Below are 11,272 nucleotides of genomic sequence, written 5' to 3'. Positions count from 1 at the left end.
TGCACTGAGACAAATGCATTTGCCCACATATCTAAATGTAGGAAAGAAGTTTAATAAGCCCTTTTTCTGAAAACGGTGGAGTGTTCCTTTAAGCAAATTGAAATACTAGGTTCAGTGAACTGTTAGTGTCTCCTTCGTTGAAACTGAACACATTAAGCTTGTGAATATAATTAATGTTTTATGGTCATTCCTTTACATGTTTACTTCTGCTTCAGATTCTTCAGGACTTCACTCTCCTCTTTGGGTCAGAAACTGCTTCCAGACTTTTGCAAAGGTGGTCAACTGCTTTCAAAGCAAAGGTTATTAGACTAGCAGAAACCTTGACTCCTACTCCACTGCTGAAAAGATTACTGTCATCTGCCAAACAGAACAGAGAAGGCAGTGAGGCACAAGATTCCCCAGGTAGAGTTGTACACCAATAACTTGCAATGGCTTTGCAGCTTAAATCTACTAAACTTATTATACACATTTACATATGTTCTGTGTTTTTCAGATTGGGACAGTGACACATCTTCATTCCTTCTGCTTCTACATCTCTTATCACCCCAGGCTTCAGGAAGAAAGAAAATCCATAAGATCACTGTTTGTCAGGCTGTTGACCATCTGGTGGTATTTCACAAAGCTGTACTGGTGCACTGGTGACATAAAACATGGGATATGAGTGTTGTACCTCGAATCAATCCATTTCTACAGTTTATAATTCAATATGAGAGAAACTCTAAAATGGGGGTTAAAATAGCAAGTTGATATTTCTCAACTTAAATTGAATTAACAGCTGGTTGGTGCATATACTTTACTTCTGTACTGTCTCCTGTTGTTTGTGATGTTCAGTTAAACTAAAAAGATTAAAATAAATGTTTAACTGATTAGGCTGTACTTTTTAATTTGTCATTAGTATTGATGGTATTTTTTTTTCTTCATTCAGACATGCCGGAGTATACAGGAACACCTTGAGACAGAAGAGAATCGTCAACCATACATTCTTGCCTCAGGGTGCAGCAAGGAAGCCATCAGTCAGTTCTTCATCGTGGTTGATAAAAAGATCATCCCCTGCCAAGCATCCTCTTCACTAGCAGCAATTGATGAACTCTTCAAGGTCCATTTTGTCTTCAGCATCAGCTATGATCTTCCACTCAAAAATCTATACACTTTTGTCCAAACTACTGTCTACAGAACTGATGTTGGCACCACAAGTGAGAGCCCAAGGGTAAAGGAGCTGAGAGCTAAATTCTTGAATGATATTTAGATGCTACATTTGCAAATCACTGCTTGCTACAACAGTCAAATTAATTCGACACCTTAAACTTGTACATGGTTTGTACCCTGGGAAGAAATTTGAGCTCAGGAAGTTTGTGCTCAGGATGGTTGTAACTTGCAATTTAAAAGTTATGCAGGGTTTAGAAAACATTTAACTAGATTTCATTTTGGGGGTGTAGCATCGAGCAGTGCAAATATAGTATATCACTACAACATCAACAAGCTCCAAATCCTGATGAAGCAGTGTTGCTTGTTGTGTCTGACACAGAGCAAAGATCAGATAATGATGCAAGTTTGCAAGATTGTTCTTCTGTTTCAAGGGATAGTTCCAGGGAAATGTGTGCATCGATAATAGCCAAATTGCAGGGTAATGGTGTTGCAAACAGTTTAGTTATGTCAGTTGTTGAAAGCATGGAGGATTTTGTTAATGATTTTCATACAAGTTTAAGAGAGAGAATTTTAAATGTCGTGCCAGTTGATAGCACAAGTAGAAGTTCAGTTGACGAAGTTTTTAAGAGTTTTCATAATCCGTTCTCTGATTTTAATACCGATACAAAATGGAGGAAATATTTCAGTGAGAAATGGGGGGTTGTCGAGCCTATTGAAATGCATTTAGGTGTCAGATACGATTCAAGAAGAAATAAAATGACACATTCATATATATCCCTCTTCTGAAGACTCTTGAGTTCAAGTGTGTAATCTCATTCAAGGGAAACAGCAAAATGATATGTATCGAGATTTTTGTGATGGACAGTATTACAAAAACCATCCATTGTACTCCATCCATAGTAATGCACTTCAGATCCAAATTTACTATGATGATTTCGAAACAGCAAACCCATTAGGATCTAAACATGGGATTCATAAACTTGGCTGTTTATATTTTGTGCTTCGAAACTTGCCACCACACATAAATTCTTCCTTAATGAACATACATCTAATTTCTTTTTTCCATTCTGAAGATGCGAAAAAATATGGCATGGACAAAATACTTGGCCCATTAGTTGATGATGTGAAAGAACTTGAGCAGAAGGGAATGAAGATGTCATTTTCTGAAGAGCCCGTTTTTGGGACTATTGCGCAAATTACTGGCGATAACCTAGGTCTAAATGGTATTCTTGGTTACGTCGAGTCTTTTTCTGCAAAACATTATTGCAGACTTTGCCTCACTGACAAGGTTTTAGCACAGGAAGTATTTAGTGAGGATGATCCGCGAGTGATGTTGCGTAACCGAAACCTAAATGAGGAGAATTATAAGTATCTTGCTGACAACCCCAACGAAAACTCTTGTTACAGTGTTAAAAGAAATTCTATACTCAATACCTTGACTTACTTTAATGTATCCGAGAATTTTGTGCTGGATATTATGCATGATATCTTGGAAGGAGTTGCACAGTATGAAGTGAAACTGCTTTTTGAATACATGAGTTGCAATCTTATTTATTTCAATTCCATTCTTCAGAGATTGTATGCCTTCGACTATGGCTATTTGGACAAAAATAACCGTTCAACTAAAGTCAACCTTCAGCAAGCAGGAAATGGCATTGGACTCAATGCAAGTCAGACATTGTGTCTCATTAAGAACATCCCTCTCATACTGGGAGATGTAGTCCCCGAGGGAGATAAGCACTGGCATTTGATGTTGCTCCTCTTACAAATTGTTAATATTGTATTTTCTCCTTGCATTTCTGAAGGAATGACAATATTTTTGAAACATCTGATAGTAGAGCAATGAGTAATGTTAAAATCTCCTATCCAAAGAACATTTTCCCACTCTTCCATTTTTGTCATTATTGTTCTATAAAATCCACTTTCTCTTTTTCCTCATTTGGAGCATGTATATTACATAGAGTAATTGTATTTTCCTCTTTCACTAATTCTACTGTTATACATTTCCCTCTCTCGTCATTGTATATCATTCTTTGTGTTTCACATGTATTTCTTTTAATTAAAATGGCTACCCCTCTTCTCTGTGTTTCTTTCCCATTGTTGTACAATATACTTCCATCCCATATACCTCTACATTTCATAACACATTCTTCATCCTGAATACATAGTACTTCTGCTTCTGGAGCACTGATTATTAACATTTGTAGTTTTTGTATGTTATTTAGCCCTCTTGCATTTATAGACTATGCACATCGTCATTGTTAAGAGCAAGCTACAGAAGAAAAATTTACACAAACATACATTTTTTTCCATTATATAGTACATCTTACTCCGATACTTCTTCTTCTAACACTTCAAATCTCCCAGTCCTGCATCCCATTTTTATTCCTTTAGCTTCTTTCTTTCTGTCTTTCTATTACTTTCTGTATGCTAGGAATTGTGATCTTTTTTTTCCTTCTGTTCTCCAGTCTTACAAAATGTACCTCTTTACTCATGTCTCTCGTGATCTCCTCTTCTCCTATATCAGAACCACTGCCTTTGTTTTCCTCTGTTTCCATACTTTGTCCATTTTCCTGTGTTCTTTCATTTGATTCTCTCCTTTCCTCTTCAGCCTTTGTGTCCTCAAACTTTGTGTCCTCAAACTCCACCGCCCCACTCTCCTTTTCATTGTCCTTGTTCCACATGCAGTCCTTAGTTACATTATTTTGTTCCATTGACTCTTCTATTGCCTGTGGTTCCCCTGGAGATTGATTATAGCCTTTAACTGTTTCCTCGTCTTGTTGATCAGTTATTGTTGATTCTTGCCTTTTCAGTAACAATGTTTCCTCTTCCTTTTCATTTTCTTCACTCAGTCCCTGGCATTCACAGCTGATGAGCGCCCTCTTGCATTCAGTTGCGGTGCAGTCTCTTGCATAGTGCCCTTGCTCACAGCACTCCCTGCATATGAAAGTCGGGCAATCCCTCATCATGTGTTCAGTGCTCATACACAATCTGCAAGTCTTCACCTGCCTGCTGTGTATCACTCGGCTGTATTGCATGCCCTCTGCTGTTTCAAATTTGGCGCTGTATGGCAAGGAAACAACATCTTTTGGAAATCGCACTTTAACATACCTTGTTCCATCTGTTACATCTGTTCCTGGGTGATATCTTCTCCTTATAGGTTGCAAGGGCATGACAACCCACATTCTTAATTTTTCAAGAACTGCTTCATCGTCTATGTAAGCTGGCAGATGTAGAAAAGAAACCACTATATCATTGTTTTCCAGTGGCCTTGCTTCACAGAACACACCGTTGATTGTTAGTCCTTAGTAATATTTCTTCTGTTGCTTTTGTATCCACCATTGTTAGTTCATATTCCCATGCTGGTCTTGGCTAGTACTTTACCAGGTCCAACTGACTCAATAACAGCTTTCAAAACATTGCTTGTTTTCAGCTCTTTAATTTTGTCTGTTTCCAATATAATTGTGTTTTCTTTGCAATATATCTTCTCATCTTTGTTGACCTGCTCCCTTCTTCTCCATGTTTACTTTGTTTTCTTAGTCCCTTTGTTACGAAAGCCCAAAAAGTAAATAAAAAATTAACACAAAAAATGAAAAGCTCCCTCCCCAAGCAACTCCAAACGAAAGAAAAATCTACAAAACAAAGGAGAGCCTCTCTCTCCCAACTGCAGTCAATCACACTTCCTGTGAACACTAGAGGGTGTTCTCAGAGTGGAATGGCCGTAAGCTAGAGGAAAGATGGAATGGAACCCATTTATAAATGGTTTGTTTTTTCTTTTTTCCTATTTCTTTTTTCCTATTTATTTATTTATTTATTGTAATTGTTGTTTTCTATCAAAACATTAGCAACAAGGTCTGAATATTAAGATGTTGATGTTAGAGAATTCAAATAGTAAAGTAAATGAATGCCTATGTCAAAAGCTTACAGCACCTGGTATTCCCAGGCAGTCGCCTATCCAAGTACTAACCAGGCCCGACTCTGCTTGGCTTCCGAGATCAGACGAGATTCTTTTTTTTTATTATAAAATATATACAATATAGTCAAGTTGTTTCAATTAAAAACAATTAAAAACAAATGAGACGAAATACATGATACATTATCAATTGTTAAAATGACATTTTTAAGCATGAATCTTCTAAAACATTGGTCACTTCCTGCGTGAAGACTTTGCAAAAATCATCAAAATTCCCATCTTCTTGAAAATAATAAAACAGGCATTCAACATACCTTTCAAATTTTCTTTTAAACACAAACCAGACATCCATTAAAATTTGTTCTCTCTTTGCTACCACTCGCCTTTCCCATATTGCATTCTTCATCAACATCACCAATAAATTTAGTAGCGTTTTGTTTTTATTGTTCTTCACCAAGCCCAACATCATCACCTTATTTAATTCCATATCATTAACATCTTCACCGCTCAACTGTGAAATCATTCTTTTGCATTTCCCATGAAACTCCTCTAATTCTTTACAGTATAAAAACATGTGTAGAAATCCCTCAGCATGCTCATTGCAAACTTTACATGAAGTGGACTGTTACATTCCAATTTTGTTCAAAATTGCATCTGTGTAAATAGCCTTATGTCTGATGAAATATTCAGAGTTCTGCAACTTTGTCTGTATAAGTTTCCCCTTCATATTCGTCCATATGCTATCTTCTTTTAAACCATTAAATGTGCGCAACCAATATACATTTGCAACAGGTCTCTTAAAAACAGCATCTCTAAAAAGTCAATACAACATTTTCACAGTACATGTTTTAAAAGCAGACAATTTTTCCCCAGGAATCACATTCACATCTCTTTCTTCCTGGCCCTCTTCCATGTTTTCAATTCTCTTTAGCCATTCTGGAGGTATAGAGTTCTTGATTACATCATATTTAGTTTCTATTTCTCGTTTCTCATCCTTTGTCTCCTCCATTATATCCACATGTATTGTGTTGGTAAAAAACCCTCTTTGAATTCATACAAAACATCTCTTACTTTCATAATTCCCACATCCCACCATTTCTTATAAAATATCTCTTTCCCCTGATTTAAAATGCCATTGTTTAAGAATAAAGGCTGATTTAAAATGTTCTCTCTTCCTTGTGGATTAAAGTGTACATGAGCTAAAAATTTGCCCCAGGACCTCAACAGTTCCTTATAAAAGTCTGGCAACCCCTCCATCATCCAATTCTTTGTTCTCATCCACAGTATGTTGTCCCCAAGATTGAAGTTGCTACACTTAAGAAAAAACCATTGTTACTTTCCATGCCGCCTTGTTTTCTTCATCCATGTATTTTTTAACCATTTTCACCCTCAGACTGTTTTTTTCTTTGTTCCACATCCATTAACCCCAGTCCTCCCTTCTCTATTGCTCCTATTAAGGTATTGTACGCAATCCTTGTGGGCTTCCCTTCCCATAAAAAATCGAAATAACATTTCTTCATCCTTTTTTCTGCCCACAACGGCATAGATGATGTGTATAAAATGTACCATAGTTTAGAGGTCATTAAAACGTTAAGAACTAAAACTTTCCCTTTTAGTGTTAGTGTTCTCATTTTCCAAAATGTCAACCTCCTTTCAATCCCTCCTAACATTTCCTCCCACATTGTTTCCTCTGCTGTCTTTTCGCCCTTCCCCATTAAAACTCCTAGAATCTTTATTTCTTTTACTTCCATAAAAGAAAAATGCTCTGTTAAAACCGCCGCCCTTCCAAACCTCATGTATACTGTTTTATCCTCATTGATTTTGGCTCCTGATCCCCTACAGAACTGTTGTACGATTTGCATTGCTTTTTTCACCCCCTCCAGATCTTTGACCAACAGCGTTGTGTCATCCGCATACTGAAATATTTTATTAATTTCCCCCTCCATGCCTAATCCTTTTATTCCTTGCTCTTGTTTTATAGTTAGTCCTAAAGGTTCCGCAATAAGAGAATATAAAAGTGCTGACAACGGGCATCCTTGTCTTATTGATCTGGTTATTTTAAAACACTGTGTCAAAAACCCATTGCATTTAATTTTTGTTACTGTACCATTGTACAAGATCCTAATCCATTTAATAAAATGTTCTCCAAACCCAAACTTCTTTAAAACATCAAATAAGAAGCTATGGTCTACCCTGTCAAATGCTTTCTCAAAGTCTAAACTGATAACAAAACCATCTTTATTCTGCTCGCATCGTTGTGTCTGCTATATCTCTTCCTTTTACAACGTACACTTGGTTGGTTTTGATTATGCTCGCCATTACTTCCTTCAGTCTGTTGGCTAAGATTTTGGATAGAATCTTAAAATCAGTATTCAGCATAGTGATTGGTCTGTAGTTCTTAAGATCTGTTTTCTCCCCTTTTTTCTTATATATCAATTTTATAAAGCCCATTCCCATTCTTTGATTCAACTCCCCTTTCTTAAAAATATCTACATATACTTCTTCCAAAATACCAGTTAAAACGTCTTGAAAAACTATATCAAATTCACTCCCCAAACCATCTATTCCGGGACTTTTCTTTTTGTTTAATTCACTTATTGCTCTCTTTATCTCTTCTTCCCTTATCCCTTCATCACATTCTTTTTTGTCCACGTCCCCTACTGTTGTTTCTATTTGTTTCAATAGACCCTGTTTCTCTTCTTCATTCACCCCCTCTGCTCTAAACAAATTCTCATAGTATATCTGTATTTCTTTTAATATTTCATCATTTGCTTTAACTGTTCCATTTTTCCCTCTTATTTGTTTTATTGTTTCTGCTTTCCCTCTTCTTTTTTCCAGACTCAAGAAAAACTTTGTACATTTTTCCCCCTCCACAATGTATTTTGCCTTACTTCTTAGTCTCGCACCATCATATTTCCTCTCTTCTATCTCCCTCAGAATTCCCTTTAATTCCTTTATCCTTTGTATATTGTTCCCATTCTCATTTATCTCCTTTTCCAATTTTCCTCTTATTTCTCTCTCCTTATATCTCTTGTTTCTTTGTATTAGCATGCAGTACTTTACAGTAAACTTTTTGATTAAATATTTCACATTCTCCCACCAAATTCTTATATCCTCAGCGTACATTTCGTTCTCCTTCTCTTCCTCAATAATTTCTTTGACACTTAAAACATAATCTTCATTCTTTAAAATTTCTGTATTTAAGACCCATACTCCTGGCCCCCTTTGTACTGAACTCCAGTCTATTACCATAAAAATTGGTTGATGATCACTTAGGCTCCATTCCACGTATTTGATATTACTGATAAAGCTTTCAATGTTCCTTGTACATAAAACAAAATCAATTCTAGTTTTGCACATAAAATTCCCTACCAACTGCCGTCTTGAAAATTCTTTTATTTTTTCATTCCTTTCTCTCCATATATCAATCATGTGCTGTTCTTCCATTAATAGCTTCAGTTCTTTTCTTCCTTTATCAGTTTTAAAAACCATTCCCTCGCCCATGTCAAACTTACTAAAAATGGTATTAAAGTCCCCCATCATCACAATTCCCTTGTAATTTTTTGAAAAAGCTCGTAAGGCACTAAAGTATTCTTTCTTTATGTTTTCTTCCGTTGGCGCATGGACATTAACCACAACTACCACTTTCGCCCCATACTCCATTTGTACAGCCATGCATTTCCCATCTTTATCGCTATACACTGTTTTACACGTTATGCCACTGTTTTCCCTTATTAAAAAGGCTACCCCTCTGCCCATCCTATCATCACCATTGTTAAACAACACCTCTCCTTTCCACCTTTTCCTTATTTCTGCCATGTGGCCTTCCTTCCAGTTAGTCTCCTGCAACAAAATCACATCTTCCGCTTTACACATTTCCTTAACTCTCTCAAATTTCCTCACATCCGTTAATCCTCTAGCATTAAAAGTCACAAGTCTTAACAGCATAATGCATATTAGAGCAATAACAGATACCATTTTCTCAGTCCATCTCCATCAAATCCTTTAACGAGACAAATCTGTTCTCAGATTTCACTATGTCTTGTTTAGGGACCTTCTTTCTGGCAACATCCACATTGGGTATCGCTTTTACTGACCTTCTTCTCTTTATTGGTTTTGCTTGTTTGTCCTCCTTTTTTTTCCCCTCTCCCTCTTCCATTCCCGTTTCTCTTTCCTTGCATACTGGATCATCCAATTCCATCATGGTCAGATCATTCTGCAGGCTGTCCGTCAACTCCATTTGAGTCCCAGGGTCTCCGACCTGTTGAATGTCTACCAATGCCTCTTTCCTTTAGTCTTCCTTCTCCACCCCATCCAAAGCGTCTTGCAGACTGTCAGGCAGCGGTATCTGGGTCCGGATACCCCCGTCCTGTTGTAAGTGATCGTCCTGGTTGTTTTCTGTTTGTCCTTGTTCCACACCTTTGTCCACTGTTTTTCCCCCTTCTGGTTTTGTTGTTCCATCCTCCTCTAGTCGCTCACTGTCCCGTTCATGCACCTGCCCATCCACCTGCTGGCCATCCTCCTCCTCCTCCTTCTCATTTCTCATCCAACACTCACACTTATTCAAAGGCAGATTGCAATCCGGGCACGTTACTGCATTGCAGTCCCTTGCAAAGTGCCCTCTCTCCTCACACTTGAAACATTTAAAGTCCAGGCAATCCTTCACCATGTGATCCGGGCTCATGCACTGCCGGCAGGTCTTCACCTGATGGCTGTGTACAACCCGGAAGTACTGTGGGCCTTCTGCTGTTTACATCTTTGTGCTGTAGGGTAGAGAGGCAACTTCTTTCGGGAACCGCGTTTTCACGAATCTCGTCCCATCCTCGATGTTGGTGCCCGGATACACTCTCCTTTTTAGCTTTGATATAGGGAAGAATCCCCATCCCTCCAATTTTTTAACAATTTCATCGTCCACCATATAGACAGGCAGATGCATAAAGGAGACCACATAATAACTGTTTTGCAGTTTTTTTACCTCACAGTTGGTACCTTGGATCACCAGACCCTCCAAGAGTAGCTCAGTGTCCTTTTCTTGTTCTAGGGTGACCTCATACTCCTTGTTTTGCTTAGGTCGCACAGCAAGAATCTTCCCCTCACCAATCCTCTCTGTTACTGCTTTTATCAGGTCAGATACTCTCATCTCGTTGAAATGTCCCGCATCCACCGTCACTGTTGCTTCCTTCAGGTAAATCCTATCTGTAACTACATTCTTTATTTTTTGGTTAACTTCTTTAGCAACTCGTCGTCGTTTAACCAGTCCATCATCAGTTATCATGTGAACTTCCTCTGGCATAGCCATTCCCAGCACCGAAGATCTGTCCATTACAAACAAATAAATAACAAAAAAAACAGGGTTAACCCAAAATCCCTCCCAACCAGCTAAAGCTGCTGGGAGGATGAGTGTAATCAAAACAAAATAAAATAAAATAAAAAATCACTGAAAAAATAAAGACAAAAATGAAAACAATACAAACAAAAACAGGGTGTGGTGAGCCTCTCTCATCTACTGCAGCCAAACACTTCCTGTGACCACCAGAGGGCGTTCTCAGAGTGGAATGGCCGTAAGCCAGAGGAAAGATGGAATGGAACCCATTTATAAATTGTTTGTTTTTTCTTTTTCCCTATTTATTTATTTATTTATTTATTTATTTATTTATTTATTTATTTATTTATGTTTATTTATTGTAATTTTTGTTTTCTATCAAAACATTAGCTACAGGGTATGAATATTAAGATGTTGTTGTTGTTAGAGAATTCAAATTGTAAAGTAAATGAATGCCTGTGTCAAAAGCTTACAGCACCTGGTATTCCCAGGCAGTCACCTATCCAAGTACTAACCAGGCCCGACTCTGCTTAGCTTCCGAGATCAGACGAGATCAGGCATTCTCAGAGTGGAAAGGCCGTAAGCTCGAGGATAGATGGAATGGAACCCATTTATAAATTGTTTGTTTTTTCTTTTTTCCTATTTCTTATTTCTTTCTTTCTTTCTTTCTTTATTGTAATTGTTGTTTTCTATCAAAATATTAGCTACAGGGTATGAATATTAAGATGTTAGAGAATTCAAATAGTAAAGTAAATGAATGCCTATGTCAAAAGCTTACAGCACCTGGCATTCCCAGGCAGTCGCCTATCCAAGTACTAACCAGGCCCGACTCTGCTTAGCTTCCGAGATCAGACGAGATCGGGCATTCTCAGAGTGGAATGGCCATAAGC

At 37.6% G+C, this 11,272-nt stretch overlaps 2 non-coding genes across 2 annotated transcripts; both read right to left on the bottom strand.

Moving 5' to 3' along the window:
* Positions 1-10,848: 10,848 nt before the first annotated feature.
* LOC113636880 lies at positions 10,849-10,967 on the bottom strand. Its single transcript, XR_003439207.1, has one exon. It is a non-coding gene; the product is annotated as a 5S ribosomal RNA (ribosomal RNA).
* A 186-nt stretch (positions 10,968-11,153) lies between these two features.
* LOC113636881 lies at positions 11,154-11,272 on the bottom strand. The gene has a single exon (XR_003439208.2). It is a non-coding gene; the product is annotated as a 5S ribosomal RNA (ribosomal RNA).

The sequence above is a fragment of the Tachysurus fulvidraco genome, chromosome 16 (genome assembly GCF_022655615.1).
Source record: "Tachysurus fulvidraco isolate hzauxx_2018 chromosome 16, HZAU_PFXX_2.0, whole genome shotgun sequence".
NCBI classification, from domain to species: Eukaryota; Metazoa; Chordata; class Actinopteri; order Siluriformes; family Bagridae; genus Tachysurus; species Tachysurus fulvidraco.
Note: the sequence above shows the minus strand (reverse complement) of the source record. Positions and strands in the feature narration are given on the sequence as shown.